Source organism: Acartia tonsa, chromosome 9 (genome assembly GCF_053477335.1).
Source record: "Acartia tonsa isolate MP-2025a chromosome 9, ASM5347733v1, whole genome shotgun sequence".
NCBI lineage: Eukaryota > Metazoa > Arthropoda > Copepoda > Calanoida > Acartiidae > Acartia > Acartia tonsa.
Window position 1 is genome coordinate 35,708,627 of NC_137268.1, and position 20,521 is coordinate 35,729,147.

The following is a 20,521-nucleotide window of genomic DNA, read 5'->3' on the forward strand; positions in this document are numbered from 1 at the left end:
AAAAAAAGAGGCCAAAAGACAAACCGTGACATTGAAAATGCAAAAAAGCCAAACCTGTATGGCGAAATTGACATTGAAAATCCAAAAAAGCCAAACATGTTTGGCGAAATTCCTAGGAAAATGTAACAAAAGACAACACGGTTTGGCGAAATTTCCTAGGGAGCAATCAATCAATAGCCCACTTTTGGCGTACAAAACATTGAAAATATGTAAAAAATATAGATAAATTTGAATTTTATTGTTAAAATAGAAATTTATGTTAAATATTTAATTTTACAAATTAACTCTAGATTCTTAAAACCTTCACCAAAGTAAGTAGGAATCAACGTAGACTTTTCAGGATAGACACACATCATAGTGCCCCTAAAAATCAATCAATAGAGGAATTATATGGCGCAGACACTTGTATTTAAGACACGGTTAGACGGATTATCTTAGGGTTAGACGTAGACTTTGCGCTGCTACAGGCTGGCGCCTTGGGCACCCTATAAGGACACCACTAACCGTAAGCGAGGACACCAAGCCTGGACACCACGATTCTACGCAGTCAGGACATTGGAAAGCGGGTCAAATCTGCTTACGGTATGAAGGTTCCCTTATACCCGCTATAAGGACACCAAGCCTGGACACTAGCGCTCGTATAGGAAGCCTATATTCTTGTGGTTAGACGTAGATTTTGCGCTGCTACAGGCTGGCGCCTTGGGCACCCTATAAGGACACTAAGACCGTAAGCAAGGACACCAAGCCTGGACACTAGCGCTCGTATAGGAAGCCTATATTCTTGTGGTTAGACGTAGATTTTGCGCTGCTACAGGCTGGCGCCTTGGGCACCCTATAAGGACACTAAGACCGTAAGCAAGGCACCCAAGCCTGGACACTAGCGCTCGTATAGGAAGCCTATATTCTTAGGGTTAGACGTAGATTTTGCGCTGCTACAGGCTGACGCCTTGGACACCCGTATACCAAGCCTATATTCTTAGGGTTAGACGTAGATTTTGCGCTGCTACAGGCTGACGCCTTGGGGCACCCAAGCCTGGACACCAAGCTTGGTATACCAAGGACTTATGTTAGGGTTAGACGTAGATTTTGCGCTGCTACAGGCTGACGCCTAGGACACGGCATCCAAGACTCACTCACGCCAAACCGTGACATCGAAAGTGCAATTTCGCCAAACCTGTATGGCGAAATTTACATTGAAAATGTAAAAAAGCCAAACCGTGTTGGCGAAAGTTCAACAAAAATCCAATTTCGCCAAACCTGTATGGCGAAATTGACATTGAAAATCCAAAAAAGCCAAACATGTTTGGCGAAATGAGAAAAAAAAATGTAAAAAAGCCAAACCGTGTTGGCGAAAGTTCAACAAAAATCCAATTTCGCCAAACCTGTATGGCGAAATTCACATTGAAAATGCAAAAAAGCCAAACCGTGTTGTCTTTTGGCCTCTCAAAAATCCAATTTCGCCAAACCTGTATGGCGAAATTGACATTGAAAATCCAAAAAAGCCAAACCTGTTTGGCGAAATGAGAAAAAAAATGCAAAAAAGCCAAACCGTGTTGGCGAAAGTTACATTTCCCTAGGCTCACTGAAAGGGCACCCAGGCATAGGACACACGGTGCCTTGAGATCTTGCTGGATTTGCTGGCTGGCTATAACGTGCAACAGTCACCCGAGCGAAGCGAGGGCAGTGTACTAAGGGGAGATAGGAAGGTAGAAGGGCCCGTAGATAAGCCATAACGTGTCCGTGCCAGGGGGAAGCCGAGCGAAGCGAGGCTTCCCCTAGTGTCTTGAAACCCGAGCGAAGCGAGGCGTGATACTAAGGGGAGATAGGAAGGTAGAAGGGCCCGTAGATAAGCCATAACGTGTCCGTGCCAGGGGGAAGCCGAGCGAAGCGAGGCTTCCCCTAGTGTCTTGAAACCCGAGCGAAGCGAGGCGTGATACTAAGGGGAGATAGGAAGGTAGAAGGGCCCGTAGATAAGCCATAACGTGTGGGTGCCAGGGGGAAGCCGAGCGAAGCGAGGCTTCCCCTAGTGTCTTGAAACCCGAGCGAAGCGAGGCGTGATACTAAGGGGAGATAGGAAGGTAGAAGGGCCCGTAGATAAGCCATAACGTGTCAGTGTCACCAGTCTTGAAAACCCAGGTAAACCACCTCGTTGACAGGGTAAAGGAAGGCATCCATCCAAAACCATTTCAATCTCTGAAGTGCCTTCAGTTGCAACCGTTTTAGAGGGAGCCCTTACTCGCTCCGCTTAAGAAGAAGCTGCACTCGTGGTCACCCTCTAAAACGGGTGACTGAAGGCTTGCTTCAGAGATTGAAAGGTTGATGGATGGATAATAGCGTTGTCCGTGTCCCCCCTATACACGTCGCTTCGCTCCGGTTAAAGACACTTGAGGTATGGGACCCAAGCCAGCGTTACGTCGCTTCGCTCCGGTTAAAGACACTTGAGGTACGGGTTAAGGTAGCCTGACTTTAGGGCACCTTAACTGGGTCTTAGAGTGCCCCAATCTCAAACTTCCTTTTATAAAAGATGCTCATAATGGTGTCAAGAATGTCCACACTAAGTTTCATTCCATTATCTCTAACCGTTCTCCGTTGGTAGTGCGCCAAAGTCGAGGTACCGGAGCGAGTCAGTATAGGGGGTTGCGTATACGGGTGGATGGGTTGGGAGACTGCTCTCTCCGGTTACTCGACTTTGGCGCCCTATAAACGGAGAACGGTTAGAGATAATGGAATGAAACTTTGTGTGTATGATCTTGAGGGCATTTAGAGCATCTTTTATTAAAGACAGTTTGAGATTGGACGACTCCTTATACGGGTTAAGGTAGCCTGACTTTAGGGCACCGTAACCCGATCTTAGAGTGCCCCAATCTCAAACTTCCTTTAATAAAAGATGCTCATAATGGTGTCAAGAATGTCCACACTAAGTTTCATTCCATTATCTCTAACCGTTCTCCGTTGGTAGTGCGCCAAAGTCGAGGTACCGGAGCGAGTCAGTATAGGGGGTTGCGTATACGGGTGGATGGGTTGGGAGACTGCTCTCTCCGGTTACTCGACTTTGGCGCCCTATAAACGGAGAACGGGTAGAGATAATGGAATGAAACTTTGTGTGTATGATCTTGAGGGCATTTAGAGCATCTTTTATTAAAGACAGTTTGAGATTGGACGACTCCTTATACGGGTTAAGGTAGCCTGACTTCAGGGCACCTTACCTGGGTATTGGAGTGCCCCAATCTCAAACTTCCTTTAATAAAAGATGCTCATAATGGTGTCAAGATCATCCACACCAATTTTCAAGTCATTATCTCTAACCGTTCTCCGCTGGCAGTGCGCCAAAGTTGAGGTACCGGAGCGAGTCTGACTTACAGTCACCTTGACTACTGAATAGCGTTTGACACTAGCGCTCGTATTGGTACCTCGACTTTGCCGCTCTACCAGGCTGCCTACAGTCAAGCCAGCTTAACCAAACTTTGTACAGGGCACCCTCTGGCATCAAAGAGCATATCATCTCGAAGTAAGGGGTCCGTTTAGACGACTATAGAGGGCACTTAGGGCGCCCTGAAGGAGGGTAGGGTGAAATCTTGAAAAATCTTGGTTTCACTCTACCGCCTTCAGGGGGTCATAAGTGCCCTCTAGAGTGACTTTAGACTATAGGTTGAAATGGTAACTGACTTTCATTTGCCAAGACGAATCCATAGACACCTTAAACTCCTTTCTAGCTCATCTGTGGCCTGAGTTATGAAAATTTAGGGTGCCCTTTCGGTAGGTTGAGTGCGCCAAAACCGTAACCGCATGAGTGGAAACATCGACCTTTGAACCTGGGTTCACTTTGGATAGCTGTAACTTTGGCTAGGATTGAGCTACATAAGACTTTAAGTACTCAAATTAAACATCTTGGCAAGCCTAACAACTTTTATTAAAGGTTTTGGACAAGATTTTGACTTCCTGGGGGGGTTAGGGGGCGCCAAAGACGAGAACCGAAAAAATTTCAAGATTTGAGTTTGCGTAAGATTTTTTTTGCACGTTTTTGCCCATAGAATCAGTTCTAGGCATCCAAAATCACTTTCAAAGGTGTTTTTGGTGTCAGGGGACTATGCTGGTTCATATTAGATCAAAAAATCGCGATGTCAAAATTTTGACCCAAAACCCAGATTTTGAGATTTTGAGTCCTCGTCTTTGGGGGGGCACCCTCCCCTTGAAAGTTGTCCAAATGCCTTCCCAAGCTAGTATGTGGTCAGACACATGCCCAAGAGTATCTGTACTCAATTTGAAGTCATTATCTCAACTTTGAAGCATTTTACAGCACTTCTACCAAAACCCTCGAAAATGGCCATTTTTGGCAAAAACGCTAAGGGTATAGCATGGAAAAATCATCGATTTTGGTCAAAATTTTGATTGACCCAAAAACCATCCTAAATCATCCCAATGGACCCCAAACTAAGATTGAATGCCTTTGGGCCGCTCAAATAGCTCATTTTTGCATAAAAAATCGACTTTTTTTGATTTTTGCAACATCGCGTATTTTCAGATTTTGACGGTATAGGGTCACTCTGAGTGCCCTCAGCGCCTTGAAAGTTGAGATATGACCTTGTCAAGCTAGGATATGATAGTCAGATGCCTACTGGACACTATAGAAAAGACTAGAGGTCGATATCTCAACTGTAGCCTGACTGGTGGAGTGGCAAAGTCAAAACTTGGATTTAGCGCTAAGCTGGCGGCAGCCTTCAGATTTGACCTGGGTTGCTTCAGGGCGCCCTAAGTGCCCTCTAGAGTGACTTTAGACTAGCTAATGTGTAGAGTTATCTCTTCAGCATGCCAAGACGTCTCTGTAGACACCTTAACCTCGTTCCTAGCTCAACTGTAGCCCATTTGGTGACTTGCCAAAGACGAGGAACCGTCTTGAGCACTGGTTTTGCAGATCTGCGGTTACGTCTCTCGTCCTGCTGAGACGGGTTGCGTGTGGTAGAATCATCCTAACTCCACTCTCCGTCAACCTAGAAACGAGTTTAAGGTGTCTATGGATTCGTCTTGACATGCTGGACATCTTTTACGACCATTATAGGGGTCTTGCGCCAATATAGAGGGCACTTAAGGCGCCCTGAAGTCGGGAGACCCGAATCCAAGTTTTGGGGTACCAGGCTTCAGGGCGCCCTAAGTGCCCTCTAGAGTCGTCTAAACGGACCCTTTACTTCGAGATGATATGCTCTCTGATGCCTAATGGTGCCCTGTACGAAGTTTGGTTAAGCTAGCTTGACTGTAGGCAGACTGGTAGAGCGGCAAAGTCAGACGAGCGAAAAATGTGGGACACCTGTAAGTGGAATGACCCCAGGGGGGTATACCTGGGTACTTTTTGGTGAAGGCGATCACTTTAAACCTTATAAACGTTGTCCCTATACCCAATAGACTTGATTAGAAGCATTAAAACCAAAATCCAAGACACAAAATTTTTTGACTCGATTTTGAAAATCACGCCAGGGGGGTGCGGAGGATGAAAAATTGAAAAAAAAAAAAAGTTGTCTCCAAATGTGGTTTTAATGGTTCTAATCAAGTCTATTGGGTATAGGGAGAACGTTTATAAGGTTTAAAGTGATCACCTTCACCAAAATGGACCGACCCTACCCCCTGTCAGGACATCGATTTTTGAGATTTCACAGTACTGCCCAGGGGGGGTAACCTGGGTCCATTTTGGTGAAAGGGATCACTTTAAACCTTATAAACGTTCTCCCTATACCCTATAGACTTGATTAGGACCATTAAAAGCACATTTGGAGACAACTTTTTTTTTTTTCAATTTTTCATCCTCCGCACCCCCCTGGCGTGATTTTGAAAATCGAGTCAAAAAATTTTGTGTCTTGGATTCTGGTTTTAATGGTTCTAATCAAGTCTATTGGGTATAGGGACAACGTTTATAAGGTTTAAAGTGATCTCCTTCACCAAAATTTTCACTTCATACCCCCCCTGGGTACCATTCTCGTTACAGGTGTCCCACATTTTGCGCTAGCCTGACTTTGCCGCTCTACCAGTCTGCCTACAGTCAAGCTAGCTTAACCAAACTTCATACAGGGCACCATTAGGCATCAGAGAGCATATCATCTCGAAGTAAGGGGTCCGTTTAGACGACTCTAGAGGGCACTTAGGGCACCCTGAAGGTCGCTAGGCTGAAATCTTGAAAAATCTTGGTTTCACTCTACCGCCTTCAGGGGGTCATAAGTGCCCTCTAGAGTGACTTTAGACTATAGGTTGTGATGGTAACTGACTTTTATTTGCCAAGACGAATCCATAGACACCTTAAACTCCTTTCTAGCTCATCTGTGGCCTGAGATATGAAAATTTAGGGTGTCCTACCCGTAGGTTGAGTGCGCCAAAACCGTAACCGCATGAGTGGAAACATCGACCTTTGAACCTGGGTTCACTTTGGATAGCTATAACTTTGGCTAGGATTGAGCTACATAAGACTTTAAGTACTCAAATTAAACATCTTGGCAAGCCTAACAACTTTTATTAAAGGTTTTGGACAAGATTTTGACTTCCTGGGGGGGTTAGGGGGCGCCAAAGACGAGAACCGAAAAAATTTCAAGATTTGAGTTTGCGTAAGATTTTTTTTGCACGTTTTTGCCCATAGAATCAGTTCTAGGCATCCAAAATCACTTTCAAAGGTGTTTTTGGTGTCAGGGGACTATGCTGGTTCATATTAGATCAAAAAATCGCGATGTCAAAATTTTGACCCAAAACCCAGATTTTGAGATTTTGAGTCCTCGTCTTTGGGGGGGCACCCTCCCCTTGAAAGTTGTCCAAATGCCTTCCCAAGCTAGTATGTGGTCAGACACATGCCCAAGAGTATCTGTACTCAATTTGAAGTCATTATCTCAACTTTGAAGCATTTTACAGCACTTCTACCAAAACCCTCGAAAATGGCCATTTTTGGCAAAAACGCTAAGGGTATAGCATGGAAAAATCATCGATTTTGGTCAAAATTTTGATTGACCCAAAAACCATCCTAAATCATCCCAATGGACCCCAAACTAAGATTGAATGCCTTTGGGCCGCTCAAATAGCTCATTTTTGCATAAAAAATCGACTTTTTTTGATTTTTGCAACATCGCGTATTTTCAGATTTTGACGGTATAGGGTCACTCTGAGTGCCCTCAGCGCCTTGAAAGTTGAGATATGACCTTGTCAAGCTAGGATATGATAGTCAGATGCCTACTGGACACTATAGAAAAGACTAGAGGTCGATATCTCAACTGTAGCCTGACTGGTGGAGTGCCAAAGTCAAAACTTGGATTTAGCGCTAAGCTGGCGGCAGCCTTCAGATTTGACCTGGGTTGCTTCAGGGCGCCCTAAGTGCCCTCTAGAGTGACTTTAGACTAGCTAATGTGTAGAGTTATCTCTTCAGCATGCCAAGACGTCTCTGTAGACACCTTAACCTCGTTCCTAGCTCAACTGTAGCCCATTTGGTGACTTGCCAAAGACGAGGAACCGTGTTGAGCACTGGATTTGCAGATCTGCGGTTAGCGCTCTCGTCCTGCTAAGACGGGTTGCGTGTGGTAGAATCATCCTAACTCCACTCTCCGTCAACGTAGAAACGAGTTTAAGGTGTCTATGGATTCGTCTTGACATGCTGGACATCTTTTACGACCATTACAGGGGTCTTGGGGCAGTATAGAGGGCACTTAAGGCGCCCTGAAGTCGGGAGACCCGAATCCAAGTTTCGGGTGACCAGGCTTCAGGGCGCCTTAAGTGCCCTCTAGAGTCGTCTAAACGGACCCTTTACTTCGAGATGATATGCTCTCTGATGCCTAATGGTGCCCTGTACGAAGTTTGGTTAAGCTAGCTTGACTGTAGGCAGACTGGTAGAGCGGCAAAGTCGAGGTACCAATACGAGCGCTAGTGTCAAACGCTATTCAGTAGTCAAGGTGACTGTAAGTGAGACTCGCTCCGGTACCTCGACTTTGGCGCACTACCAACGGAGAACGGTTAGAGATAATGGAATGAAACTTCGTGTGTATGATCTTGAGGGCATTTAGAGCATCTTTTATTAAAGACAGTTTGAGATTGGACGACTCCTTATACGGGTTAAGGTAGCCTGACTTTAGGGCACCTTAACTGGGTCTTAGAGTGCCCCAATCTCAAACTTCCTTTAATAAAAGATGCTCATAATGGTGTCAAGAATGTCCACACTAAGTTTCATTCCATTATCTCTAACCGTTCTCCGTTGGTAGTGCGCCAAAGTCGAGTAACCGGAGAGTGCAGTCTCCCAACCCATCCACCCGTATACGCAACCCCCTATACTGACTCGCTCCGGTACCTCGACTTTGGCGCACTACCAGCGGAGAATGGGTTGAGATAATGGAATGAAACTTTGTGTGTATGATCTTGAGGGCATTTAGAGCATCTTTTATTAAAGACAGTTTGAGATTGGACGACTCCTTATACGGGTTAAGGTAGCCTGACTTTAGGGCACCTTAACTGGGTCTTAGAGTGCCCCAATCTCAAACTTCCTTTAATAAAAGATGCTCATAATGGTGTCAAGAATGTCCACACTAAGTTTCATTCCATTATCTCTAACCGTTCTCCGTTGGTAGTGCGCCAAAGTCGAGGTACCGGAGCGAGTCAGTATAGGGGGTTGCGTATACGGGTGGATGGGTTGGGAGACTGCTCTCTCCGGTTACTCGACTTTGGCGCCCTACAAGCGGAGAACGGTTAGAGATAATGGAATGAAACTTCTTGTGTATGATCTTGAGGGCATTTAGAGCATCTTTTATTAAAGACAGTTTGAGATTGGACGACTCCTTATACGGGTTAAGGTTGCCTGACTTTAGGGCACCCGCACGTATACTTAGACTGACTTTAGACTATGGGTTGAAATGGTAACTGATAGTTGGATCGTATAAGCTCTCTATAGACACCAAAACGATTCTTGTAGCTCATCTGTGGCCCAGTCTAGACCTCCGTTGTCAACCCTCGCCTACACTTTTCCTTCTCTAGCGGGACTTAAGGGCACCTTGACTAAGGAATGGTGTTTGACACTCAAGCTCGTGTTGATACCTCGCTCTACGGGCGCCTACTCCCGCTTAAGGGCGCCTAGAGTAAGGGTAGACAAGCCTAAGACACGGTATAGGGAGCCTAAGACACGGTATAGGGCGCCTAGTCCAGCTTACGGTCGCTTAAGACACGGTATAGGGAGCCTAAGACACGGTATAGGGCGCCTAGTCCAGCTTACGGTCGCCTATAGTACGGGTAGACAAGCCTAAGACACGGTATAGGGAGCCTAAGACACGGTATAGGATGCCTAGTCCAGCTTACGGTCGCCTAAGACACGGTATCCAAAAAAGCCAAACCGTGTTGTCTTTTGTTCAACAAAAATCCAATTTCGCCAAACCTGTATGGCGAAATTCACATTGAAAATGTAAAAAAGCCAAACCGTGTTGTCTTTTGTTAAAAAAAAATCCAATTTCGCCAAACCTGTATGGCGAAATTCACATTGAAAATGTAAAAAAGCCAAACCGTGTTGGCGAAAGTTCAAAAAAAATCCAATTTCGCCAAACCTGTATGGCGAAATTCACATTGAAAATGTAAAAAAGCCAAACCGTGTTGGCGAAAGTTCAACAAAAATCCAATTTCGCCAAACCTGTATGGCGAAATTCACATTGAAAATGTAAAAAAGCCAAACCGTGTTGTCTTTTGGCCTCTCAAAAATCCAATTTCGCCAAACCTGTATGGCGAAATTCACATTGAAAATGTAAAAAAGCCAAACCTGTATGGCGAAATTGACATTGAAAATGCAAAAAAGCCAAACCGTGTTGGCGAAAGTTCAACAAAAATCCAATTTCGCCAAACCTGTATGGCGAAATTGACATTCGGTATAGGGAGCCTAAGACACGGTATAGGATGCCTAGTCCAGCTTACGGTCGCCTAAGACACGGTATAGGGAGCCTAAGACACGGTATAGGGCGCCTAGTCCAGCTTACGGTCGCTTAAGACACGGTATAGGGAGCCTAAGACACGGTATAGGGCGCCTAGTCCAGCTTACGGTCGCCTAAGACACGGTATAGGGAGCCTAAGACACGGTATAGGGCGCCTAGTCCAGCTTACGGTCGCTTAAGACACGGTATAGGGAGCCTAAGACACGGTATAGGGCGCCTAGTCCAGCTTACGGTCGCCTAAGACACGGTATAGGGAGCCTAAGACACGGTATTGGGCGCCTAGTCCAGCTTACGGTCGCTTAAGACACGGTATAGGGAGCCTAAGACACGGTATAGGGCGCCTAGTCCAGCTTACGGTCGCCTATAGTACGGGTAGACAAGCCTAAGACACGGTATAGGGAGCCTAAGACACGGTATAGGATGCCTAGTCCAGCTTACGGTCGCCTAAGACACGGTATCCAAAAAAGCCAAACCGTGTTGTCTTTTGTTCAACAAAAATCCAATTTCGCCAAACCTGTATGGCGAAATTCACATTGAAAATGTAAAAAAGCCAAACCGTGTTGTCTTTTGTTCAAAAAAAATCCAATTTCGCCAAACCTGTATGGCGAAATTCACATTGAAAATGTAAAAAAGCCAAACCGTGTTGGCGAAAGTTCAAAAAAAATCCAATTTCGCCAAACCTGTATGGCGAAATTCACATTGAAAATGTAAAAAAGCCAAACCGTGTTGGCGAAAGTTCAACAAAAATCCAATTTCGCCAAACCTGTATGGCGAAATTCACATTGAAAATGTAAAAAAGCCAAACCGTGTTGTCTTTTGGCCTCTCAAAAATCCAATTTCGCCAAACCTGTATGGCGAAATTCACATTGAAAATGTAAAAAAGCCAAACCTGTATGGCGAAATTGACATTGAAAATGCAAAAAAGCCAAACCGTGTTGGCGAAAGTTCAACAAAAATCCAATTTCGCCAAACCTGTATGGCGAAATTGACATTCGGTATAGGGAGCCTAAGACACGGTATAGGATGCCTAGTCCAGCTTACGGTCGCCTAAGACACGGTATAGGGAGCCTAAGACACGGTATAGGGCGCCTAGTCCAGCTTACGGTCGCTTAAGACACGGTATAGGGAGCCTAAGACACGGTATAGGGCGCCTAGTCCAGCTTACGGTCGCCTAAGACACGGTATAGGGAGCCTAAGACACGGTATAGGGCGCCTAGTCCAGCTTACGGTCGCTTAAGACACGGTATAGGGAGCCTAAGACACGGTATAGGGCGCCTAGTCCAGCTTACGGTCGCCTAAGACACGGTATAGGGAGCCTAAGACACGGTATTGGGCGCCTAGTCCAGCTTACGGTCGCTTAAGACACGGTATAGGGAGCCTAAGACACGGTATAGGGCGCCTAGTCCAGCTTACGGTCGCCTATAGTACGGGTAGACAAGCCTAAGACACGGTATAGGGAGCCTAAGACACGGTATAGGATGCCTAGTCCAGCTTACGGTCGCCTAAGACACGGTATCCAAAAAAGCCAAACCGTGTTGTCTTTTGTTCAACAAAAATCCAATTTCGCCAAACCTGTATGGCGAAATTCACATTGAAAATGTAAAAAAGCCAAACCGTGTTGTCTTTTGTTCAAAAAAAATCCAATTTCGCCAAACCTGTATGGCGAAATTCACATTGAAAATGTAAAAAAGCCAAACCGTGTTGGCGAAAGTTCAACAAAAATCCAATTTCGCCAAACCTGTATGGCGAAATTGACATTGAAAATGTAAAAAAGCCAAACCGTGTTGTCTTTTGTTCAAAAAAAATCCAATTTCGCCAAACCTGTATGGCGAAATTCACATTGAAAATGTAAAAAAGCCAAACCGTGTTGGCGAAAGTTCAACAAAAATCCAATTTCGCCAAACCTGTATGGCGAAATTCACATTGAAAATGTAAAAAAGCCAAACCGTGTTGGCGAAAGTTCAACAAAAATCCAATTTCGCCAAACCTGTATGGCGAAATTCACATTGAAAATGTAAAAAAGCCAAACCGTGTTGTCTTTTGGCCTCTCAAAAATCCAATTTCGCCAAACCTGTATGGCGAAATTCACATTGAAAATGTAAAAAAGCCAAACCTGTATGGCGAAATTGACATTGAAAATGCAAAAAAGCCAAACCGTGTTGGCGAAAGTTCAACAAAAATCCAATTTCGCCAAACCTGTATGGCGAAATTGACATTCGGTATAGGGAGCCTAAGACACGGTATAGGATGCCTAGTCCAGCTTACGGTCGCCTAAGACACGGTATAGGGAGCCTAAGACACGGTATAGGGCGCCTAGTCCAGCTTACGGTCGCTTAAGACACGGTATAGGGAGCCTAAGACACGGTATAGGGCGCCTAGTCCAGCTTACGGTCGCCTAAGACACGGTATAGGGAGCCTAAGACACGGTATAGGGCGCCTAGTCCAGCTTACGGTCGCTTAAGACACGGTATAGGGAGCCTAAGACACGGTATAGGGCGCCTAGTCCAGCTTACGGTCGCCTAAGACACGGTATAGGGAGCCTAAGACACGGTATAGGGCGCCTAGTCCAGCTTACGGTCGCTTAAGACACGGTATAGGGAGCCTAAGACACGGTATAGGGCGCCTAGTCCAGCTTACGGTCGCCTAAGACACGGTATAGGGAGCCTAAGACACGGTATAGGGCGCCTAGTCCAGCTTACGGTCGCTTAAGACACGGTATAGGGAGCCTAAGACACGGTATAGGGCGCCTAGTCCAGCTTACGGTCGCCTAAGACACGGTATAGGGAGCCTAAGACACGGTATAGGGCGCCTAGTCCAGCTTACGGTCGCTTAAGACACGGTATAGGGAGCCTAAGACACGGTATAGGGCGCCTAGTCCAGCTTACGGTCGCCTAAGACACGGTATAGGGAGCCTAAGACACGGTATAGGGCGCCTAGTCCAGCTTACGTCAACGTCAACCCAAGAACGAGAACGACAACGAGTCACCTTGCCTTGCTGCCTGGCTACCTTGCTTGGGAGAGAGGGCAGGTGAAGCGGCATGGTAACCCGTAAGGTAGACCTGGTTCGATGTCTTAGTATAGGCAAAGCGCTATCTCCACCCGCTTGGAAGGTAAGCCAGCTTACGTCAACGTCAACCGCTTACGTCAACGTCAACCCAAAACGAGAACGACAACGAGTCACCTTGCCTTGCCTTGCCCCCTTGCCGGTCTGAGATCCCCTAATTTTTGCAGTCAAATGCATGGAAATCCAAAATTGGCAAAGTTTGGGTCCCCATAACCCCCCTTAAAAGTCAAAATCTTGTCCAAAACCTTTAATAAAAGTTGTTAGGCTTGCCAAGATGTTTAATTTGAGTACTTAAAGTCCTCTGTAGCTCAATCCTAGCCAAAGTTACAGCTATCCAAAGTGACCTTGGTTTCCGAGATTTTCATTTTGGAGGGCACCCTTGTCTTAGCCAAAATTTGGATCAAATTTTACATTTTTGCACTCAAATGCATGGAAATCCAAAATCAGGCAACTTGCGGTCGTCATAACCCCCCTTAAAAGTCAAAATCTTGTCCAAAACCTTTAATAAAAGTTGTTAGGCTTGCCAAGATGTTTAATTTGAGTACTTAAAGTCTTATGTAGCTCAATCCTAGCCAAAGTTACAGCTATCCAAAGTGACCTAGGTTTGCGATATTTTCATTTTCTCATTTTTCAACTTTGGACTTAGAATAATTTGCATAAATTTTTGCAGTTTTGCAGTCAAATGCATGGAAATCAAAAATTGGCAAAGTTTGGGTCCCCATAACCCCCCTTAAAAGTCAAAATCTTGTCCAAAGTCTTTAATAAAAGTTGTTAGGCTTGCCAAGATGTTTAATTTGAGTACTTAAAGTCCTCTGTAGCTCAATCCTAGCCAAAGTTACAGCTATCCAAAGTGACCTTGGTTGCCGAGATTTTCACTTTCCACTTCAAAAAAAAAATTTTTTAATAAGGTAAAATTAAAATTTTTTTTTTCAACTAGTGTTCCCATAAGCGGAATTTTAAAAGTATATAGGGGAGGAAGGTTGGTCAAATCTTACTTTCGTGCAAGTGGCATGCGCCAGAGAATTTTTACGCCAAAGAATTCGAGTACGAAGGTTTAGGGAGAGCATGGTATGTCGTTCTCCCTACCTCCCCGACCCGACCACTAGCGGTTAGCGCCCGCTATCATAGAAACCGCTTGACGGATTTGAACGAAAATCTAGATACGGTTTCTTGGACCCTTACTGAAGGTAGACACCGAAGGTTAGGGTCACTATAACGCATATACGGTCGGGTTAACGCACAGCGGGCGAGCTTACGTCGATGAAGACAGTACTACTGACTGAGACAGGCGCCCTTAAGGTAGAGTAGGGTAGACTAGGCATCAATCTTGGATGTCTGCCCTTACCTTACTCTATACCAAGCGCTAACGCACAACGAGGTGCCTATCTTGGGAACCCGTATAGATAGAGCTTTGACCTATAGTTGGGAAATGGTTCGAATCCTTTACCGAAGGCGCTCTATCTTGGGAACCCTTATAGATAGCGCTTCAAGAACGCAACACGGGTCACTCTATCGATGAAGACAGTACTCCTGACTGAGATTGAGTGTCCTTATAGTAGGATTAGGCGGCAAGTCTTCTGCTTAAGGCGCCCTTAGTGTCCCTCTAAGGAAACCTTGTGTCGGGAGCCTAAGATTGGGTAACGGTCTTAGTATAGAGGAGGTTGAAGGAGCGCTCAATACTTGGGTGACTGACCTGTTAGAGTCACACCCAAGCTACTTGCGGGGGTCATAACAATCCCGCAAGTAGACTACTGGTAGCCGAAAGGTCTGGAATGGATCTTGGTAGGTGGTTGGTTATAGTGTTCCAATATCCAAGGGCAGGTTCTCGCCAGTAAGGGTAACCTTCCTTAAGGTAACCCGAGAATGTCGCTTGGGTGCACATCGCTTGGAGTCGGGTAGGCAGCGCGAGAATGACGGGCTGCCCAATACCCTAAGACGGAACATCTTGGTGCACTCTTAACCATCCAACCAGTAGTAGAGTATTGGTAGTGACATTGGACAGTTGCTTGAATACACCTGGGTATTCAAGGTACCAATACTTGAGCAAGGCGGCAAGTCTCCTGACAAGGTGCCTTCTAAGGACGTTACCACTTAGAGGGCAGCTTTAGGGAGCCTAAGCTTAGCGCTTAGCGCAAGTCTCCTGCTTTAGGCATCCTTCTTCAAGGATACCTTGTGTCAGGAGCACAGTGTAGAGTTGACGGCGGCATGGATCATAGCCCTAATACTTGGGTGACTGACCTTATAGAGTCACACCCAAGCTGCTTGCGGGGGTAATCAATCCCGCAAGTAGACTACTGGTAGCCGAAAGGTCTGGAATGGATCTTGGTAGGTGGTTGGTTATAGTGTTCCAATATCCAAGGGCAGGTTCTCGCCAGTAAGGGTAACCTTCCTTAAGGTAACCCGAGAATGTCGCTTGGGTGCACATCGCTTGGAGTCGGGTAGGAAGACTACCCTAAGACGGAACACCTTGGTTCACTCTTAACCATCCAACCAGTAGTAGGAGTGTCAAGCGACAGTAGACAGTTGCTTGAATGCCTTAAGGGTCACTTCGGGCGGCAGTTAAGGAGATATCTGTAGGCTGCCTTCTAACTTTAGCGTTTGCGGGTTAGTGCACTAACCGAAGTAGGTGGTCCCACTCTACTGGTTCAACAGACTGGTATCTTGGGCACCCTAAACCAAGGTCTAAGGCAACTCCCTTAAGGGACAGTGGACTCCCAGTGAGGGAGTTGGCTGTCGAAGCGGGTCTGCCCTTAAGGAAAGGTACAACGTATAGGCAACGTATAGGGCCGCCTAAGACCTTGGTAGAAGGTGCCCTGGTGAGGCTTGGTTGAGAACCACTAGAGTGGAGGAGCGAAGGAAGCCTGAAGGATGGTAACAAGGTAGACACTTAGTAGAAGGCAAGCTAAGGTCACCAAGGTTGCCTACAGATTGGTATTACAAGTCAGGTTCGCATAGCGAGTGTACCAAAGAAGGTTGATAAGGCCTGGCTTAAGGGTTGAGAAAGGCACTGTAACCGTAAGGATGAGGCACGGTGTAACACCCTTAGATAGAGTGCACCTGGGTAGCACTCTGAAGGATACTCTCTCAACAGGCCCGCAAGTGTAGTAGGGCGATGCTTGCTTGGGGTGAGAGATGAGATAAGCGGTCTAAGTTTCCGTGCCTACAGCCCTCAACCCTTATACTTAAGGTGGCAAGTGCGGAGAGTCCTTCACTAAGTAGAACGGGTAGTAGGCCGAGAACGCCAGCGGTCCGCCGTAGTGACTGAAACCTTAGTAACTTAGTCGGGAAGTAGACTCGTGGAAGAAGGTGCAGCGCCTCCGTCGGGAGATTAAGCTGTATACTTAAGGCGTCACCTTAAGGAAGTGTAGTGTGCGGGTTGCTTGACACTTGACTCCCTCTAAGTAGGTGGACCCCTTCGGTGAGTCAAAATACCTGACTTGGGTTGGCGCTTATAGTATAGGGTGACAGTGCGCCAAGGGTTGAGGGCTATAGTAGACAACCAGACGCTGCCTGCCGAAGTACTGTGTGGGCAGAGAGTCGAGTCGACTGTAGTCTAACATATCCTTGGTTCAAGGTAGGAATTGTTCCGCTTGCTTGCTTGCGGCATAGCTCCCTTAGTACTGCACTCTTGCTTGAGTATTTGACCTGGGTATGGGTTGAGGCCGCTATGCAGGGTAAGGTATGCTGGACGAGGGTGATTGGGAGAACCTAGATTGGACGGTTTAGCTGCCCTTAGAGCAAGGAACCAGAGGGGGAGTTCTATACGAGCAGAACCGCACCAAGCATGGTAACACAAGACACGTCGCCTCCCTCTGGAGATTAAGACGTGGTGGTGGGGGGCATTCATGTTTCCTCTTGTCCTTTACTTAAACCGGGGTTCGACATAAGTACCATACCAAGTGTCAAGCGTTAACCTGGGTAGGCGCCTCCTTTGGTATACTAGTGCGGTCGGTTATAGTACTAAGGTCAGGTGTTCTGCCTGACTGGAAGACTATGACCTTGCTTTGACTTTAGCATTCTTAGTCTACTGGACTTTAAGCATCTTCAAGTTTCAGGGCCAAGCTTCCCGAGACGTTAACCTTCCTTAAGGAGCGTACGGGTGACATGAGTTGCCTCATCTACGTCGTGCACTTAAGCTACCCTGAGTAGGAGTGCGGGTCGTATTAGATCTCTTCATCTCCACCTCAACCGTACTGGTTGGGGGCGGTAGTTAACGGGGCGAAATATCCCCAAGGCTGCCCCCTTAGTCCAGTCTTTAAACTCGGAGTAAGAGTCTATCAGTAGTGTAAGTGATCTTGGTCCTTAACTGGGTTCCTCCTTCATATGACTTGTTGGATAAAGGGACATCGAACTGGGAACATGGACTCGGTAGAATGCTATTCTTGGGAAAGGTCGCCTACTGGACTGGTGATGCGCCCTCCGTCGACTAGGGTAGCAACCATAAGGGAAGCGGGCGGGCGCTGCGGGTGCCCTGGTAAAGAACCAAGATAGATTGCTCCGACTCCCCTGGATAGGACTTTGCCTGTTTGGTAACCGACATGGTGTGACATCGATTGAAAACTCTTGACTATGCTTCGAGAGGACGCTTAGTGACTACAAGGATCATCGATACAGTAGTATAGATGTTCTAGAGTAGATTACTACTAAGCTATCCGCGTAGAATCAGTCATTATGCGAATTCAAGATTCACTCCAGGGTAGGCTTAAGGATTACTACTACTGGATGGGGCCCAATGGGCGCCGCTGGGCGCCCAAAAACTCTGCAGGTACCGGTGAACGGGGGGGGAGACGTTTTCAAAAAAAATTATTAGGCGTTTTATACTATGAGGTAAAGGTAGGGGAAGAGAAGAGATAGACGCCCGCTATCTCTAGGCACCCTTGTTAAGGGAGAAGCCTGGTTAAGTAAGACGGTGAAGGTGACACCAGTCAAAGGAAGGAGACTGTGGTGAGGCGAACACCAAGTCAAAGAAAGTCGGGAGAGATAGATGCTGGCTATCTCTAGGCACCCTTGTTAAGGGAGAAGCCTGGTTAAGTAAGACGGTGAAGGTGACACCAGTCAAAGGAAGGAGACTCTGGTGAAGTGGACACCACAGTCAAAGGAAGGCACCTTTAGTAAGGGAAGCCTGGTTAAGTAAGACGGTGAAGGTGACACCAGTCAAAGGAAGGAGACTGTGGTGAAGTGGACACCACAGTCAAAGGAAGGCACCTTTAGTAAGGGAAGCCTGGTTAAGTAAGACGGTGAAGGTGACACCAGTCAAAGGAAGGAGACTGTGGTGAAGTGGACACCACAGTCAAAGGAAGGCACCTTTAGTAAGGGAAGCCTGGTTGAGTGAGAAGGTAGACTAAGATAGAGCGCCCGCTATCTTAAGTCAAGCTGGTGAAGGTGACACCAGTCAAAGGAAGGAGACTGTGGTGAAGTGGACACCACAGTCAAAGGAAGGCACCTTTAGTAAGGGAAGCCTGGTTGAGTGAGAAGGTAGACTAAGATAGAGCGCCCGCTATCTTAAGTCAAGCTGGTGAAGGTGACACCAGTCAAAGGAAGGAGACTGTGGTGAGGTGGACACCACAGTCAAAGGAGGGCACCCTTAGTAAGGGAAGCCTGGTTGAGTGAGAAGGTAGACTAAGATAGAGCGCCCGCTATCTTAAGTCAAGCTGGTGAAGGTGACACCAGTCAAAGGAAGGAGACTGTGGTGAGGTAGACACCAAGTCAAAGGAAGTGTGTTATAGACCTGGGTAGAAGGAAGGGCACCTTCAACCGTGGTGAAGTAGACACCAAGCCTAAGGTTAGAAGGGCGGGAGAACCATAACCAAGGAGACTTTAGACTGTCCCACTCAAGAGGTTCCCGTTTAGAGCTTAAGGGCACCGCTTTTGACTTCAAGAGACCAAGTTTGAAGGCTACAGTAGACATCCAGACGCTGCCTGCCGAAGTTACCGTGTGGGCTGAAAGTCGAGTCGACTGTAGTCTAACTGTGGGTGAGAGGTTAAGAGCGGGCTGGCTTGCGGGTGAGAGTGGACAGTCAAAGAGTGTCTTAGGAGGGTAACCTTGACTACGTCCAAGGTATCCTTTGAAGGAGGATAGAGAGGTGCCAGCTATTGTTAACCCAAGCTAGGGCACCTCAAAGCAAAACCAAGCGCTTGCAAGTCTGGCAAAGCAAGCGCTGTGTTAAAGGAAGGAAACGAAGGAAAGGAAGTTTAAGACTTAAGACTGGCTTCAAGAGACCCAAGTTTAGAGCTAAAGGGCAAGCTAGGTTAAGGGTGTTGCTGGCTTGCTTGTGGGTGAGAGGTTCCAGTCAGAGTCTTAACCAAGGGGTCTATAGGAAGGTAGACACCTAATCTGGTTGATTCTGCCAGTAATATATGCTAACGTCAAAGCCTAAGCCATGCATGTGCCAAAGTGAGAGAGACTACGAAAGGCTCATTAAAACATATCAACTTGATTGGGCAGAAGGAACAGCGGAAGGATAACTTTGGTAATTCTCAAGCTAATACATAAGACAAGGCAATAGGAGTTGTGGAAGGTAAGCGCTTGAGAAACCAAACACGGAAGTGTACTAAAGTTGACCTGAAGCCGTTCTTGATAGTTCAGTTAACCTGACTATCAGTTCATTCATGGTATGACCTATCAACTGTAGACTGGGTGCCTTAGGCGCACAGTTGTTATGACGGGTAACAGAGAATCAGGGTTCGATTCTGGAGAGGGCGCCTTAGAAATGGCTACCACATCTAAGGAAGGCAGCAGGCGCGCAAATTACCCATTTGTTAAAGACAGAGGTAGTGACGGAATATAACAATACAAGACTCTTTCGAGGCCTTGTAATTGGAATGATGTTAATCTAAATTAATGTCAAAGGATCAATTGGAGGGCAAGTCTGGTGCCAGCAGCCGCGGTAATTCCAGCTCCAATAGCGTATACTAATGTTGCTGTGGTTAAAAAGCTCGTAGTCGGAAGATTGTCAAGTGGGAGCCCTGGCGCAAGCGCTAGCGGTTCTTATTGATTGGTTGGAAAGGACAAGTCAATTGACTTTCAAAGGTTGATTGAGCTGGGTCTGTGTTTACTTTGAAAAAACAAGAGTGCTAAAGGCAGACCAGTAGTCGGAATAGTTGTGCATGGAATAATATAACAAGGAGTTGTGTATGTTATGTTGGTCTCAACCATAACTTGATGATAAATAGAGACTGACGGGGGCATATGTATTCAAGCGCTAGAGGTGAAATTCTTGGACCGTTTGAAGACATCCAAAAGCGAAAGCATATGCCAAGTATGTTTTCATTGATCAAGAACGAAAGTTAGAGGATCGAAGGCGATTAGATACCGCCCTAGTTCTAACCATAAACGATGCCAACCAGTAATCTATCGCATGTCTATTGACGTGGTGATAGGCGACTTTTGGAAACTAAAGTTATTTGGTTCCAGGGGAAGTATGGTTGCAAAGCTGAAACTTAAAGTAATTGACGGAAGGGCACCACCAGGAGTGGAGCTTGTGGCTTAATTTGACTCAACACGGGAAAACTTACCAGGCCAGAACACTAGAAGGAT

The 20,521-nt window shown here is 46.4% G+C and overlaps 1 protein-coding gene and 1 pseudogene across 1 annotated transcript in view; both read left to right on the forward strand.

Annotated features, from left to right (window-relative positions):
• The window catches only part of LOC145327673 (uncharacterized), a 107,928-nt gene that overhangs the window by 58,236 nt on the left and 29,171 nt on the right, over positions 1-20,521 (forward strand). The window lies entirely within an intron of this gene.
• LOC145329154 (small subunit ribosomal RNA) overlaps positions 19,316-20,521 on the forward strand; it is a 1,791-nt pseudogene continuing 585 nt past the window's right edge.